An 18,667-nucleotide genomic window follows, 5' to 3' on the forward strand; every position below is an offset into this window, starting at 1 on the left:
AAATCAGAATTGCCTTTCAGCTTTTCGCTTTAATCAAATTAGATTTCAGAAAGAAGGAATTTGCAAGTTAGCCTGGTGGCAAAGGTCTACACTATTAGTTGTCTTATTTAATCTTGAGGAAATCCATCTGCACCACTTTCCATATGTCAGCATATAATCCCTCCAGCCCAGTCTGGTTCATTTTATCCTTCTGTAGTGCTCCATTTAGTTATGGACCACTTGATCTTCCATTTGTTTGGATTCTCAGTTTCCTATGAAAAGAAAAACAACAACAAAAACAAAGATAAGGTAATCCGGTATTGAATATGTTTGGGGAGCTAGATCTTTAAGTGTGAATTTCCATTTACCAATAAAGAGAAAATGTTAGCCAGCATCTTAATGGAGACCAGCAAATATTTAACAGCAAAAAAAAAAAAAAAGGAGGATTGTATCTTATTAATTTTGTCCTCTTAATCAACTGATATTAAGTGTTTATTTTCAGTTAATAATAGCTAAACAAGCAGAAACAAACACCCTTTCTTATCATAATGAATTCAACTATCTAAGCATTCTTTTACAGACATATCTTGAGGATGGGGGGGTGAAGGGCAGGAGGAAGAGGGAAGGCTCTAAAAATTCTCCAGAGAGCTAAAAGAAGACAATGCAACTGATGCAAAACAGTTCAGTTATTTCCCTTAAGTCTTTTAACCTACAGCACACTGGTGCATCAGTTCTACTGAAACTATTCTAGAAACTATTCTACAAATAAAGCAGGTTTCTTGTTCAAATCCAACTTACTGATACATCAGTGAAAGAGAATTCAGCCTCTCCCTGATCATCTAAAGCCCTCTCAAAACAATAAGCATGGGATAAAGTATGAAAATCTGGTGTATCCACCATATACAAATATACATTGTTGTATGATATATAGGTCACCAAATCCAACTGGAAAATGCCAACAGCAAATTTCACAATACAAAAAAAACATGCTTGTTTCGAAAGAGTAATATTGACATGGCCACCAGAGGGACCAAGTTGGGATAGGGTGTGATGCAATATGATACAACACAACAGAATAATAGCCTAGTTGGAAGAGACCTTTAAAGATCATCTAGTACAATTGCCCTAAATTTCCAAAGAATAAAATTAACTTTAAGTCCAGCAAACTAATAATAGAAGCCCTAGAGATGGCTTTAAACTAACTTAAGGCAGATGTTTATTAAATAAACAATATCCACCTAGCAATGTGGCCCATGTTATTCTGCAGGTAAATGATATTAGAGAAAGGAACATGGACTTTCTTCTATGTCGTGTTTTATTCAGACACATCCTAAGCAAGTTACAGAAGCAAAATGACATACTACGTATCAATCATTACCATTAATGAAATATCGTATATCAAAGAAGTCACAGTAATTTAATAGTTTTTCTCTGTGGACTTCAAAGGTATGCAAAATTCACCAGACTGTATATCTGGGAGAGAAAAATATATATTTGACAACCTTTCAAAATGATTCACATGAAATAACCAGAAATAAAAAACAACCTACTCCATTTGAAACCAGAAATGCCAAGATGGTGGAAATACATTCAATATCACTGAAGGTTGCCGTAATAGCAAAAGCCATGCATGAGTAAGGGGGAAACATGCTACAGGGAAAAGCAATAGGCTCTTTTTGTCCTTAGGCCAGTGGAATCTAATCAAGAGTCTGTGCTACTTTTGCACATTTTACAAAACATCACCAGAGAATTTAAGTTGTAAGAGGTCTGCATAGCACAGGAAAGAAATTAAATAGAAGTTGCCATCATATCCATTGCTAAATAAATGACTTCTCTGTCAGGCTTGACAAAGTGATAGTATAAATAACCTCCAAGGATAATTTGCTAATACTTGGCTAGTTGGTTTGATTCAGCAATTGGCACTGATAACCCAGTCTGATTTTCAGAAGAGCAATGGCATGGATTAATCCTTAATCTCCACTGCAGAAAATTGCAGCCTGTTGTAAGAACCAATGATTTACCAGGTTAACATATATCACCCAGCGTACACACTGCAGAATCTGAGTAGCTATTTGTATCACTGTCTCAGACTGCATAAACCTGTAAAAAAACACAAAATGTCATTTCAAAACACACACCAAAGAAAACAACAGTAAAAAAAGTATCTCTTTTATAAAATGTAATTAAATCGTGTAATTATATCCTTCATATAGCCTGATGCAGAGAACTACGTAGGTCACTCAAAAAATAATGCCCCCCCATTTTTCTCCATGGAAACTACAACTGATACAAAGAGCACAATAACACTATTTGATATAGCAAATTTTAAAGTACAAAACACTATTTACACTATTTTCCAAAATAGACACCACCATTAGCTATGAATTTTCTACCAGCAATGAGCAAGAGCTCGTCTGCTGTGCTTGTAAGATTCTGCACCAGTGGAGGTAACCCACTGTCACTGTGCTCACGTTCTGTTTGGCCTCCAAAAGTGTACAGCAAGCTTTGATGAATACCAATGAGCACAATTTTTTCTGCATGGAGGAATCCAATTCTACACATTTGCTTCATACACACTTCCATGTCAGATGCCATTTTATCAGATTGCCCCACTGCTGCCATCTGTCACACAGCAACAAAATACAATGGAATACTGGTGGGAACCTGCAGCTTCTACTGTCATACTACCAACAACCACCTTTAATGTAATGAACCAACATAATAAAATAGGAGGTATTATTTTCATAGCAGCCCTCATTACTGAAATACTTTATCTAACCAGACCATTACTAGTTGCCCTCTTACATCTCATCTGATAAATTGAAACAGCAGCTCAGAGTTCGCATGTGAAATCACTGTTTGAACTTTGATAAAAATTTGGTTGTCCATAAGAGACTGCTGTGATGCAGTACCTGTTCAAGTACTTTGTGCATTTGTTATCAACTTTTGATTTCCCTTCTATCCTTATCTACCCGTCATTCTCTTCATTTTTAAATTCTAGATCTTTGCTGCTGTGGCTGTTCTATCTAGCACTGTGAGAGTGATAAATAGCACCTTGATCACTAGGCATGTCCCAGGAAGAAAAAGCACATGCAAAGGAAAATCAGACTGGTGAAGCGGATGTCTCATTGACAACTGTAAATACAGAACGTTCAAGTTCATTTTCATTGCTGACTGTGCCACATCAGCTCTTCCTATACTAGCTGCTAGTTTAGAACAAGAGGCTAGTAGAGTAATACCCTCTCAAAGATAACCAACAGCAGAAATATTTCTATCAATAGAAGCCTTTCCTGGAAGAGAATTTAGATTACTTAAGAATTCAAAACAGAATGCAGAAAATCAACCGCTGCTGGACAGAAGGTATTTATTTCTCCTATTCACACTGAAGAGGTAGGCATTCCTAAAAGCAGAGGAATGGGGCACAAGGTAAGTGTGTGTTTCCACAACATTCCCTCACCAGCACTGCAGTAGAACCACTGTTTTGCATCATCCTCTCCAAGATTTGAAGTCTCAATCAACTAAGTACTGCAAAAACTTCAAAGCTGTGAGGGACAATAGCTCTGGAGACCCTGCCCAAACAGTTATGTCAGTATTGTCTCCATCCAAATCAACTGGTGTGATAATACAAAAATAGGAGGCAGGGATAACCTTTAAACAGCATTGCTGAAATTTTCAGAGCTCTGAATCATGCATAGCCCTCATAGTTGAATGCACTTTAGGGAATAAAACAGCTTGAATTTCATTTTTCAAAATGGAAAAATATAGTCGTGTAGAGAAGAGATTTAGAAGAGAACAAAACCTTGATGGCAGTAAAAAGTTTCAGCTTATTCTCCTTTTAGATATTTTCTGCCTATCCTCCCCTAACACTATGGACTTCTGAGGAGGATGGCTATATAACTAGTATATACAAATTAACATATAAATAAATAGGCATATAATTATAAAATAAAATCTTACAGGTTTTATGCCTTATATCTCACACACATGCTATTCACTCCACAAGGAAGTAGTGGGAGAAAGGATAAAGCATAACAGATGCTAGATTGTTCACTTAGTGCAACACACTCATTCCCTGGGATAACCAAGGCAGCAAAAAGTCTGCGTAGTATAAAATAGCACAAAAAAGTAGAATTCTATGACACGGAATGAAAAGCAGCTACCTATGAAATCAAACAGACTTGGATGATACAGGTGGTGGATCTGCTGCTGATGCTAATCATGCCCCATGTTCAGTGTCAAATTTAAAAGTACTATTTTTACAGTTCCCAAAAGCATGTTGGGTGTCTTCCAGGATGAATAAAAGGCATGGGCCACTATCTGCATGGTTTGCAGGAACTTGGCATGACAAGTGAGGATCACCAAAGGCATTGAGGGAATAAATTGAAGAAAGAAAATAGAATATTAAAGCTAAGATGTTAAGCATCACAAAATAAAAAAAGGTTAATATTTTGCTTTCCACAGCAGCACTACCTGTGTTGCATTGCACAAGCTATGCAACTACATAAACCATAACTTGTTAGTTTCTCCATTTCACAAAGAAAAAAGAAACTGCTTTTAGTGATCAATCTCTAAATGAAAACTCTGCTGATATACTGAGCGTAGTACTTTTCAAATTCATTTAGGACATTCATATGGTCTATTTTTTCATGTTTCTGCATTAGAAGGATTTCAGGTCTCTGATGATATGGGCACTAGAGCTGTGCACTGTGACTTCAAGACGTAAGCACCTAACAGGAACAAGTGAGAGCTCTCAAGGCAACTCATGCTACACTAAAGCATACCAGAGATTAATCTTTCTTCTCATTCAGTCATTTTCCTGACATCACTAGAAAGCACTGTCTCTGCAAGTGCTCTGCTCCAGGAACAAAAATCATGTTAGATAAACATCTCAGCAGATATGGAAAAGACAGAAGACAGTATTCAACCATACTCACTAACCTCGCCAAAATAAGTTACAGCAAAAAGGAAATGGAAGGCTTCGATTACTTATCCCTTGAGTGCTAGCTACTAAAGGTAGTTTTAACCAAGTACGGCACAAATGTACTCTCAAGCTAGCAGAAGTGATCTAAACTATAGTTAGATTCTACATAAAATACCAACAGGACAAATAGATTTAACCTTTAGTAATGCCTTTATGACAACTATGACAACATGATATCTACACAAATTTCCTCAGACAAAAAGCAGTCATTTCAGAAATTCGAGAGAAGAGTACAACTACCACAAGGAAAAAGCTACAAAATAACGAGGTTATTAGAGGAAGACTGCAATTACAGGGATAAACAAAGTACAGCTAACAGAAATAAGTACAGCAGAGAATAGAAAGATATAGCAGAATTTCTGCTATAATCTGGCTATATAGGCTGGCTTAAAAAAAAAAATCACAAGACTACATGAATACTTTAAAATCCAGCTAAAGGAGATTATTACTATACTATTGTAGTTACAGAAGGAATTGACTTTTTAAATAAACACACAAATATATTTCACAACAGGTAAATAGAATTATATGAAAGTCTCAGGCTACGAGGAGATAAAACTCTAGGCAAAATAAAGAGAAGGAAAAGAAATAGAAGAAAAAACAGAAGAGAACAGAAGGGAAAAAGCAACTGTAATCTCTGTCACAGAAAATAATAAGCAGGTCTACTTACTTTAGAAAATATCTTAACTGCAATTTGCATAAATAAATAACAATTTCTTGCCAGCTCCCTCTTTTTATTTCATTTTATTCACAACTTCTAGCTTGCTTGCCCTCTATTTGCTTCAACTACACTTAAATTCAATTTCCTTACAAATTATCTTCCCTATTTATAGCATTCCTGAGCATGTTTATGCACCTAGAGAAAAACCAGAAGACAGGAGCTTTAGGGCATTCATAACTTTACCCCAAGCATCAATAAGAACAACACATTTGTAATAACCAAATCATCAAGAACAAGAACTTGGTCAAGATTATGGCTCAGCAAATATGTTGGTTTTTTTTTTTTTATTTATTGTCCCAGATGGGTAGTGGGCAGAGAAAATGCGTAGTGGAACATGATTATTTACTGCTTGAGGTAGCCATAGCAAAAGAAAGCAATATAAATGAGGAGGATGTGGGCAATGTTCACAAGAACATGAGTTGGTAATGGACAATAAGTTCAGCATTCGTCTTGCTGTGCTGGAAGCCCCATATTTCTTTCCTTATCTGAAAGAGCTTAATCCATCATCAAACATGGATTAGGGAGAATTTCCATTATTTCCTGTTGAATATGTTCCATCTTTTTACAAGACACTTAAATTTTCCACTGGGCCATAAACAAAGAACAATGTTATAATTTAGTGGATGTAGCAATGTTGCACACTCCCATTGTTGTCCCTGAACATGCAGCACATCACAGAGCACAGCAGAGTCAGACGATCCAGAGAGCAGCTCACTCATGCATACACTACAAGATAGTGTTTAGGATTCTGTCTGGAGCAGCAACTGTAATGGTGAATACAAACAGATTTCTCAATTCTCTATTAAGTGGAACGACTGTAGCATCTGACATCACCTGAATGAATACATACGTATGTGATATGAAATGAAATTGAATCAAAATAGAATAAATACACCCATCCCTTCAGTCATGTATCATGACATTGGAAAATTGTCATTCAGAGGAGGAATCAAGTCCCTAACATACTAGGCAAAAAAGGGAGCGCCAGTACATGGGAACATTTGTTGCATTCAAAACAAATCCAAGAAAAATTTCAAGCAATTAAACTAGTCAAAGTTATTTATCTCCATTCTAAAGTTGCATCACTATTTCTATTATTCAAGGGCATTACATAAGAGGAATCATTTAAGTATAGAATATAAATAATTAACAAGTAACTTGAAACTGTAACCAAACTTTAAATAATTCAAAGTAATTACATATTTTTACATAAATTTATCTGTTTTAATAAGGTTTTTCATATTCTTAACGTTAACTGTTTTATTTTACACAGGAAAAAAGAGGAAATAAAGTACAATGTACATGTCTTCCTTAATGTTTTTTTTCATTTAAAGTTTTCTCATACACTAATACATTTAGCGTTTTAAAAACAAGCAGCTTAAATAATTGAAGGAAAAGCCTCTCATCAACTTTGGTTCTATTTCTTCCAGAATTTGAAAGAGATTACCTGCTCAATAATAGTTAAAGACAGTTTTCTTTTCTGTCTATACCGCCTTTCTTCTGTGTTTTCTGTCTCTTTCTCATTCCTGGAATTTTTCCACATTCTCTGTTCCTCATTTTCTTCTGCTCTAATTTCTTCTTTTTGCTTCCATTGTCTTCTAGCAGATCTTACTACTTCAATAACCCTAAATCATGCCTGAATGAACTGAAAGGAAGAGGAAGGAGAGGGCATGGGGAGAAAGGAAACAGCGTCACAACAATTGCAAGGCTTCTGATTGAGTTCGGCAACTCATCCTTTCTTCAGTAAAACACTTACATAATGTCACAGATCTTTTCAAAATGGATAGCAACTACTGCTACTTCTAGTAGAGTTTACAAATACAGTATAACTTGCATGAACTCAAGACACTCTCAAGCACTTAAACAGAGACAGCATGAACTGCAGGGTTTCAGGATAATTTTATTCTATTTCATATCCTGGCTGAAGTTATTTCTGTTGTGTTATCTGCAACATCTGAAATTCTAAAAGATCACATTTCTCCACTAAAGCATCAGTAAGGTGCACCTGCCAGCTGTAGTGAGTGGGCATCAGTATCTCCAGGCCATGTTGCTTCAGCTACATGGTAACATCCCTCAGCAGGGAGCAACCGCACTGGTCATAACCATACAAACGTACATGTCTGTGGGTCCCTCCACCCCACTAGTCATGGAACCAGGCCGAACCAGCCTGTAAACTGTTGACACTTGCTTTTTTACATGTCTAAATTGTGTCTATCCATGTTACATTCATAAAAGATTAAGTTAGATTAAATAACAATCAAGACAAGGTTCTGATCTATCCTTCAAACTCAACTTTTAAGAAGATCTATTAATGGTCAAATGTTATTTACTTTTCAAGTTAAAATAAAAGCTCCATGTTACACAAGGACATCACTGAAAAGAAACGTGGTTGTTCTTGTAGTTCTTTCTCCATGTTTCTAGATCACAACAAAATTCAGGATGAAATAATCTTCAGCACATTCTTCATGCAAGAATAGCTGAAGTGGTCTGAACTGTTGGAATACACCTTTGCTTCTGGAAAGGATGGGAAGCTTAATGTTCTCAGGCTTAGGTCAATCCACCTGAAAAAAAACACAGACTAATAATGAACAGGACTATGAGTTATCCTGTACCAGTTTCAATACACCTTTAACTATAACAGAGAGGATATACAGGTATACAAGCTGTTAAAGCAGAATGTATGACCATCTTCCTAAACACAAAAAACAGTAACTGCCTACTGTAGGTGTGATGCTTGTTAGTAGTTCATTGTTCAGCGTGGCTGTTACAGTAAAAGCATGTTGCTTTTTGGCACACTTATCACTACCTTCTTGCCACATTTAAAAATGCTGAATTTTTCTTTAATTTCAAATTACAACTACTCGGAAATGTGTTTTCCAGTTCAGAGACAGCAATCCAGAGCACAGTAAAGTTTCCTGGAAGGAAAGAGTCAAGATGCTAATGAAAGAGACTAAAGAGTGTTCTAAGTCATAAAAGTACTGAACTGGGGAAGTTCTTTTCCCGTTATTCCTCCCTGCTAAGACACTAACAGAAAACAAAAAGAAAATAAATATATTTCTTCTTGATACCAAATTAGGTTTGTGCCATTTTTGTTTCCCTAATGTCATAGGCCAACATTTACATAGCAAAGTCACAAGATCAATACCTACTCAGGTTGATATAACCACTAATACAATTTCCTAGGATAACAGAAAAAAAAAGTCTAAAGATGGAGGCTTAATTTGAATAAGTAGGAACAAAGTTTCAAGTCAAACAGAGATTATAATCAAGAATTTCTGTATATTATGGTATACCAGCATACTTTTCAATCTATTTGTATTCAGAGGTGATCCAAAATTCACTACAGCTACAGCATCTGGTCCGTTTTAAGTGCTTACTGAGAAAGGGGACTGAATAAAACACTTTAGGACTGAGTCTGATCAACTCTATGTTGTGACTAGTCTAAGATAACATCTAAATAGCGTAATAAATATAAAATATTTCTATGGCACAGCAGAGTGGAACAAGTTCCCAAATTTTCCAAATCTTAATTTCATACCTCCCCCAAGAGCAAAGTAAGTCTGTCATTCATTCCAGTGACACTTCCCAATTTTAATGTTACAGAAGTTTTCTCACACCACCAAAGCAGCTCATTGTGTGCAACTGGGAAACACTAATCTCAAAGTTTCAAGTAAACATCCTGTGAGAGACATACTTCATTCCGGATTTCTCTCCTATTGACCTAACTGCTATTTTCTAGCCCTTGCTGGAAAACTGCAGTCAGAGTAGCCAAATCATTCTTTTAAATCAAATCAAAAGTAAAAACAGAGTGAGGAACACAGAGAATGATTTTTCTTCAGTCTGTCATAGATACGGTTTTTATGTGTATTTATAACTCAGTACTCCAGTTTTATTTAAACAAAAGGATGTCTTTCAGAAATCCATGGTATCAGAATAGCACTCAAGATGACATCTGTTTAGCTCCCTGCACAAAATACTTACATCAACTCTGACATATTTTTGTTTTATAGACCACTCATATACATACAAGAAAAGAGACCACACAGCTCCAAAAGCAATATAATTCAATCACATTAGGGAAACTTGAATTTTCCAGTGCTACAATGTAAACCCATTATTATTACAATCTATCACCAACACAGAAAGGAATTAACTTTTTCCTCTAATGCATCTTCATCTGTGACCTTTACCTCCATAGCCCGTTCTTCAAGTTAAGGGATGCTATTTGTTTAAACAGACCTTCCCTCCAAGATTACATTCTTTTGCTCTCATTCTTCCCACCAGATTCTCTCAAGTTGGTCCACAGCTTTAAGCGGAGTTAGAAGGATTGCATATCTCACCCTGAGACTACGCTCCCACATATAGACTGCGCCAAAAGTAATGCCTCCTATTTAATTCTATGGAAACAGCAACAGATTTATTGTGCTCTTTATACTTATCTGATATAGCAAATTCTCTCTCCATATATAAATTATATATATATATATAGAATTTGCTATTAAATACTATTTTTCAATATAGTCATCATCATTAGCTATACATTTTCACCAGAACCTGCAGAACAAGAACCTGCATGCCACATTCATAAAAATCTGCACCAGCAGAAGGGACCCACTTTCACAGCTGTTATGACAGCATAGTTGTTAGGAAAATGTTGCCTGTGCAGTTCATCTTTCATTGGCCTGAACAGATAGAAGTCAGCCAAATCTGTACTATTACAGTGGGCGTGCCAGGACAGTGCAGCCAAGTTTGACTGTGCGCTCTATGGTCCTCAAAGTGACATGGGGTCTGGCATTATTGTGTTATAAGTGAAAGACTGCCATCTTCTCCAGCCTGACTCTGGAAGTTCCAACCTCCAGTTTAGTCAACATCGCAGCATAGCAGTCAGTTGACTGAGAACAGTAACTTGAAGTTTTTCTTCAATGCAGAATCCACATCTTGCCATTCCATGGACTGACATTTTGACTGCAGCTCACAGTGGTCACACCACATCCTGTCACCACTAACAATGAGATCCAGGAAACTGTCATTTTCAGCCTCATATTGGTTCAATTGGTCCTGCAAATGTGCATACAGTGTTCTTTCTGTTCCAGTGCAAGTATTCATGAGACTTACATGGCACAAATTTTGAAGTATTCCAACTTTGCAATCATCATTTCTAGTGAATGGAAGTTGATATTCATGTCAAAACACAGTTTCTCTGGCCATAATCCATGGAAGGATTGACATCGGTCAAGCTACAACATGGAGTGCTGGGTCCAGCTCTGGGCCCCCACTATAGTCTGGAACATACTGGAGAGAATCCAATCCAGTCACCTCCTTGGAGATCTTTAAAAGACATCTCAGCATGGTCCTGAGCAAAATGGCAGGGCCAGTCCTGCTTGAGCAGAGTTGAAGTAGATGGCCCCTCCAGTGTCAGCCATTTTGTAATTATGTAATACAAAAGTATCACAGAAAGACATCTGAATTTTAGAGTGGATTTACAATTTAACAAATGTTTTCTATACAACAAAATTTTGCGTATGAAGGAACTTTACAAAGTATCAAAACAGCAAATATAAGTAATTAACTGGGAGATGAATATGAAGGTGGTGAAGGGAAGGGCCTCAGAAGGAGAATACTTCTGAATAAAAGGCAAGGATATATATATATTTTTTTAAAATCTATGAGCTTTGCAGGGCAGGGTACAGAGGATGTAACAACAGAGACATTCAATCTTCATCCTGAGAGATAAGTAGTTTACATTTCACATTTATTATTTACTAGACATAACAAGAAGCCCTAAAACAGCTATTTCAGGATACATTTCTTATTATTGAATATATGCTGTTTATTCTGAATTTGAAAAAAATAAATCATGACACTTAATACCACCCATTATTTAATGGCCACAGTCTCTCAGGGCTTTTCCAGATCCTACACACTGACAAGATCTCATGCCAGTTACTTTTTTTAGAGTCACACACAGTTGGGACTGGAGCAAGAGCTTTGAACTGCATAATGAAATTCATTATATGTTGGCTGACAGTAGAAAAGACCTGAAAAAGGATCTGCAGTAAGCTTTCTATATAAAAAATTAGTGAAAATTAAATGGAAAGACTGGTGAATACTTATAATTAGTTATCTTACAGCAGCTATACTGGAAAAACTAAAGATATGAAATCTAAGAAATGAAGAATTAAAAGAATCCTTTAAAAAAAATCTATTGCCACCATACTCATACAGACTGAGACACAAAGTAAAGAACATCCAAAATAAATAATAAAATCAGCACTGGTAACAATTAATTTAAAATTCAGTAGAAAAAAGACTGGAGTTATTCTGAAAGACTACAAGTGAACTGTCATTGATGAAGGGAATGTGAATCTGTTTGTTTACATATGTTCATCTATCAAAGTCACACAGATCACATCTGAAAAGTTTTAAGGTAATATTCCATACACTAAAATATTTTTTAAAAGATGCACAAACAAAAGAGACAAAAATCACGATGCTAAATTAGCCTTCCTACTAGACACATTAGTCTACTTAAAATACAATTAAAAAAAAAATCAGGTGGTCTCCTTGAAAAAAAATCTAAGGCATTTTCAAGGAGCATTGCCCTCTCTCAGTGCATACATAATATCTCTCTTCTTGTTCAGTACTGTCACAGGACTTGCAGGGATAACAATGTCTTTGTATCTCCATTTGCCATTAGAGATCCAAATGAATATCAGTAGGTTTAAAACATTTTAAAGAAAAAGCAGATGTGAACATATACAAACACACTCAGATATGAGTGTGTGTAGAAATATACACAGAACTACAGAAGTTTCATTTCCTTAGAAGTAGATAATGTTTAGTGATCACCTGTTTCAGAATGAAGTTTTCTTAGTGTACTGCATTTATCCTGTACTGTGGAAATGAGTTGAGGGAGGGATACATGCTTTCAGAAGTGTATTTTCCAGAGTATATTTACCTCTATTCCTGAGATATTCACCTAGTAATTTCAATATTCTGCTTTAGAGCTTCCATAATGCAAGACAAAGTTTTTGTGTCTCTCATTCCTATTCTTATAGCATCACTATGTGCAAATTATGTAAGCTTCAAGCACAGCCTACAATCATACCCTGGGCTATTTTAATCTTCTGAGCAGATTTAAAATTGAAATTCAACATTCTCCTATTTTCATATTCTATTTACTGAAAGTGATTAATTTGTTTGCTTGAAGTTTCCAGAAAGCTCTCTTGTAATTGAGAAGTGTAACAAGTATCTCTATAATCCTGAGATTATATTCTTTCTTGCTGTTTTAGCTATTTCATGGTTTACCTTTTTCATTCTTTGTAAAGGTGACTGCAGCAACGTTAGCTGATACATACTAACTTCATCTTTAAAATATGGTGCCTACAAGAAATACATATAAAAATAAGTATCTTCTAAAGTATTGCCATATTTATAATTAAGTGCATCTTAGACATAAATACACTTTCTGCACAAACAAAATTTGTCTTGTGTTCACTAGAAATATTATCATCTCCATTTACTCTTAAAGCCTGATCATTTTCTTTTGTTCTGAGAGGACTACCTGATGCAATCAATTTTTACTTTAACAGAATGTTCCATAAATCATCCATAATAACATCAAGGACATTATAAAACTTTGAAGTATAAATTGCAAGCCTAGCAACAGTATATTGAATGTGAAGATATCGGTCAAGTACATCTTCCTACCAGCTCATAGTAAATAATAAAGGAAATGGATTCTTCTCCAATGCAGACAAACTGTGGATCAGCATTATATCAGCTACTTTAGAAATTTAAGATATTTTCCCTCCCCCTACACCATCCAGCTCTGTTTCACTGAATCATCCTCTAAGTAAATGTCAAATTAAAATCTAGCAAGGAAAAGAAATAAATTTGTATGCTGTTTACATAGCAATATATTCATCTGCATGATGTAGGACTTTATGACTTAAAACAATGCAATAGAACGCAAGTAACAAAGATCTAGCAGATGCCAGGGAAGCTCATAATCATAAAGTCATCTCTGACAAGGATAATAAAAATACAGTTAGAATAAACAGACTTAGTTCCTTAGTGAAATGGGATAAATCATAAGAAGAACAGAAATGTTAGTAAGATTAGGGTACAGTCATTATTTGTAGACAACGTAGAGGAATTAGCAGCAAGATATTCAAAATATCATAGTAATAGAAATAGAGGTCATGAAGACCTTTCATGATACTGCATGCATTTCCAAAACATCATTTAAAAACCTAAGAGAGATGCATAGGAGTTCATTATTTATTTTACAAAGATCATTCCTCAAGCAACACTTAAGTAACTTTGTTGATGATGACAGTAAACCACTTCTAGGTCTGCATAATTAAAGGTATATTTCTTTTTCTCATTGAACCGTTGAAGCTCTTGGTTTCAAACGAACATTTTAGTCTGATCAGGTAAGAGACTTGAAAACATTTTTAGATTGGTATTTATGGGTAGAAGGTTATGTAGTTAAAAATTCAGAGACTTACAGTACTAGTTTAGTAATGAGACCCCTGATAGCCTTTAAAATAATATCCAACCTATTTACTTTTTTTCCCCCATGGTGAGCATGTTAATTAGCTTTCTACAATGGCGTTACTAAAAGCTGCACACAAATACCTCACAAGTTTTCATCTGTTCTCAATTGATATCTGAAAGCCTTCAAAATGAGTTCAGTATGAAAAAATATAAATATGTTCTTCTCCTTGATGCTTTGCTTTTTAAAAGGAGAAAGAAGGAAACAAATAGATGACAAAACTATGATAAAAATAATTCACTAGGAATAACATGTTCTATTCATGTTCCAGTAAGTATGTTTTTCATTTCCGTTTTAAAGGGAATCAGGTTAAATCAGGTTAACTTAAAAGCAACATTAAGGAATTCTAGGTGATGTTACTATGATGATGTTACTAACATGTATCTTGATAACGGCTTGAAACTATTTATTTCCAAGGATTGCTTGTGTAGAATATCAGCTACACGTCATTAAGCTAAAAGGAAAGTATTCCTGATTCCTTCAAAGTATGTAGGCACAAGAAACCAAACTTGTACATATTCTTCAGATTCTTTCTACTACCAGAACTATCAGTTTCCTTAAGAATTGCTTCCATTTGAAAAGAAGCTGGATTCTGTGGGCCCTAGTTGTCCCTAGGTTCTTTTAGAATTTATTTTCTTTTGATACTACAAGTACTGAGACGTAATGGTACGCAAAAGTCTATATTTCTCATTCACAGAAGATTTAAGTAGGAGACATTTATGTCAATTTTCTTCAAAACTGCTAAAAAAACCTGTATGTATCTTTATGAGCAGAGAGTACACCATACAATCTAGCAGTCCTCCTGCCTCAACTATAGGTACACAAGACCCCGTAAGTAAACTCTTCCTGGATATTTACCAAGCCATGAAGATCAATCCTTCATCTCCACACCATTCCAGCTACAACTGAGAGAGAATGTGATTTTTTTTTTTTTTTTAAAAACACTGTCTTCACCATCTAGATTCATTATACAGTGACTAAATTGTGGTATTTTTACAAGTTCTTTTTGTTTGTTTATGAATTACATGAAAATACTTCTTTAACAGTATATTACTTCAAACTTTGCCCCAGCTTAGGTCTGGTGTAGACTTTCAGGCAAGGTGTTAAATAATGTCTATATAACATTTTTGCTTTATTATTAATTAAAGAAGTACTGCTTAAGTTCCCTTCATCATCCTACATTTCTGATATTTCAGTGTGGTTGGACCTTACCCAGATAAAACCTTCAACTCACACGAACGAGCCAGCAGAAATCCCCAGCCCACTCCTGAGCTGTGACTCAGAGATCCCGAATCATTGCTGGGAGGGCTGACAGCAGCTAGAAGCCACAACAGAAAATGTTAACCACTGCACTGGAAGAGCAAGCTGCCTACTAATAAAAATAACATTTGTTTTCTTTCTCATGACAGCTGCCAGAGTATAGACCTAAGTATTTTACACTTCTTTTTCTCAACAAAATTAAGCCAGACAGGTGACTTGTATACCATGGGGACTGCAGAACAAACCCAGATAAACAGCAGCAGAAGTTAGTCCTTCTAGAGTTACAACACAAAGGAACAACAATAAAATAATAGAAAATAAAATATAAACCACTGTAGCAAACATTTATCTACTAGAATTCCCTGTTCTGGTTACATGTTAGATGGTAGAGTCAGACACCTTTGAATTGCAGAATACCAGGTGCTTTTTCCTCAGTCTTCACATTTTTTTGGTGACAATCCATGACATGATTTTTCATAATTAAAAATAATGAAAAAGTATTTTGTGGATGACAGTGGTCTCACCAGAGTTTTAGGTGAAATTATTTCTCTCCATCTAATGTATAGCTCTGTGACATTGACTCAGCTTTGTTAATAAGACCTTAAATTCCACTATCCATCAGAAACATTATCTAGCCACTTCCAGCTCAGCAATAGATTTCTAATCATCTTGCAAACTCCTGAGCTACAGTAATCTCAAAAAATGGAAAGTTAAATATTTCAGAATGGTTTCTGAAGTGCATGACTGTATCCTAATCCGAAACACAACTTGTCAGTCAGTGCACATGGGAAGACTAAACCTTGAAAGTATTTCAAAAGCTAGAAATTCATTTATAGAAGAATATCAGAATGCTTATACTTCACCGCCCGTGTTAGTGGCCTGCTTCTTTGATTTTTCTCTGCTTCCTCACATTGGTAATCTATGTCAGAGCAAAATCAATGCAAGCTACTAGCATAGTATGCTTTGCTCAAGCATACCGACTTTACAAAAAAGCATCAGAGAATTGAAGGAGTAGACACCATGCACACCTCAAACAGAGAAAGGGATCTACACATTTGATTCCAAGGTCTGTGTTTAGGAACAGAAGTATGACTCAACCCCTAAGAACTACGAGTGCTTGAAGAAACCTCCGAGTTAACATCTCACGTGTCCTACGAATAAATGCATAAAGCAAACAGAAAATGAATAGAACAAAAACCACAGATTTTACAGTTGGGTATCTTGTTCTTGATGAATCTTTTCCATATACAAACAGCCATTAAATGTTACTTATGCTGACACTTCTAGTATTTACCCTTAAGATGACTGGCCTACTAAACATTATATATAGCAGCTTTAGTTAACATAACTCCTCTGCTCCTGTTGTGGTCTATTACAGATTAATCCTTGGTCCCCCTTGTGGTTACACCCTATGCAGCTTTGCATTTAAGGCATACCATATATCTCTGGAAGGCATATCTGCCCAGTAAGAGTGCAAAGAGGGCAACCAAATTACAGGAGCCAAACTGCAGAGTCTAATCATCTTCAATATCACTGCATTCAGAGAAAATATAACATTTCTGCCCTGCATGTAAAATAAAGGGACCCTAGTGTGATAAGGTGCTAACTTCAGCACCTTACTTTGGTTCCTGAAGCTTGGCAGCACCGTTTCCTGTCCCCTTCTCCTTGTATCCTATTATCTCAGGGTGGTTTTACTTTTTTTGTTTGTTTTTCTGAAATATATTCTCATATCAAGAAGAGTAAAACACTTCAGCAAAGAAGCATTGCAAGGCAGCTAGTTAAGCCTAAAACCTGAGCATTCGTAGATAAACTATCAGTTTCTACTTACTTGGAAAAGCTTGCTTATCTTGAGGTGAATATAACACCCCAAATTCCCTTTGAAATTATATATTACTAAGTGAAATGTTGACAGCAGTTACTCAAATATTAATTGCTATAGAAATCTGTCAACTTTTTCTTAATCTCAGAACTGTCTTTGTAACACTCAAAAAGTCTCACATTGCAGCCTTGACTTTTATCCATTTACAATGCCTTTATAAATTTCAACATAGACGTTTGGAGGATAGAAAGGAAAGAAAGCTATGAGAGTTCTGGGTTTTGTTAAGCATTCATCAGATTTACCACGAAAAGAAAGACTAGCTACACTAGTTATTCATCACATAAGTAACAGCTCCACTTGGAGTCAGAAGGCTGTTTAGGTAAGAGGCAAGCAGGTCAGATATGCTTGTTTCTGCCAGGAGCTGGAAGATAGCATATAATGGTCTGACAGCCTGAAAAGAGATTTTATTTATTTATTTGCTTATCGCCTGTGCTACCAGGAGAAAGGGGGATCTGCCTGGAAAGACAGACCCAAGAGGAAGCCTGAAGAGAAAGAACACGAAAAGGGACCAAGGCGCTTAATAAAACGCAGTTCAGCAGGGCTCCAGACAGCAACAATGATGACAGGACTTCTTCCACTATCTGATAACAAATCAGTGCCTTGCAGGCTACTGGCTAAAACATTTCTCAGAGGGTTCTGTCAGAGAACCAGGACATCTTCAAGAGGACAGTAGCATCTGGCACATAGGTAACAGGCATATTGTAAGAGATGGGCTGCTTACGCACACGCTCCTGACCCAGAGCTTTGCAGGGTTTTATTTCAGACGAGAAAAGCTGTGCGTTTTTTGTTGTTTGTTTTTAAATCTTTACCTTCATGTCCTGAAGGTAATTGGAACTGTGTTGTTAGACTACTTAGGAAATCCTCTTCACAGAGGAAGTCTTACTCTGAAAAGTGCTCAGATTTAAAGGCAGATGAATGAAACCTTTCTAACATATTTTAACTGCTTCCTGTAGGTCAGGAAAGCAGGCAGCTGGATCGTAGTCCACTCTCTCCTACATAAAATATTTATTGTCAGAATGAAAGATAAAATACCACAATAACAATACCCAGGAGCTAACGGTCCTTGTACTAGACACCAGGCAAACAGCTTCTATAAGCCTCAGAAAGTCACCAGACAAAACCAGAAAGAAATTACCTACTGTCCTCATTTGAGCAAGAGTTACCCATTTCTTCAACCTCCTTTGCTTTAACTCTCAGGCCATAACAGACCCAGGAGGTGTCATTAAATGCTGACAACATTCATTTATGCATTTTTTTTCTTCCTTATACTGACACTGATATAATTTG

At 36.0% G+C, this 18,667-nt stretch overlaps 1 long non-coding RNA gene across 1 annotated transcript in view; it reads right to left on the reverse strand.

Moving 5' to 3' along the window:
• Positions 1-263: 263 nt before the first annotated feature.
• The window catches only part of LOC101747613, a 156,881-nt gene continuing 138,477 nt past the window's right edge, over positions 264-18,667 (reverse strand). The window contains exons 14-15 of the long non-coding RNA XR_005858640.2: positions 8,012-8,242; positions 264-7,326 (exon numbers count right to left, since the gene is read on the reverse strand). This is a non-coding gene — a long non-coding RNA (uncharacterized LOC101747613). The remainder of the gene's footprint in view (positions 7,327-8,011; positions 8,243-18,667) is intronic.

The sequence above is a fragment of the Gallus gallus genome, chromosome 3 (assembly GCF_016699485.2).
Source record: "Gallus gallus isolate bGalGal1 chromosome 3, bGalGal1.mat.broiler.GRCg7b, whole genome shotgun sequence".
NCBI lineage: Eukaryota > Metazoa > Chordata > Aves > Galliformes > Phasianidae > Gallus > Gallus gallus.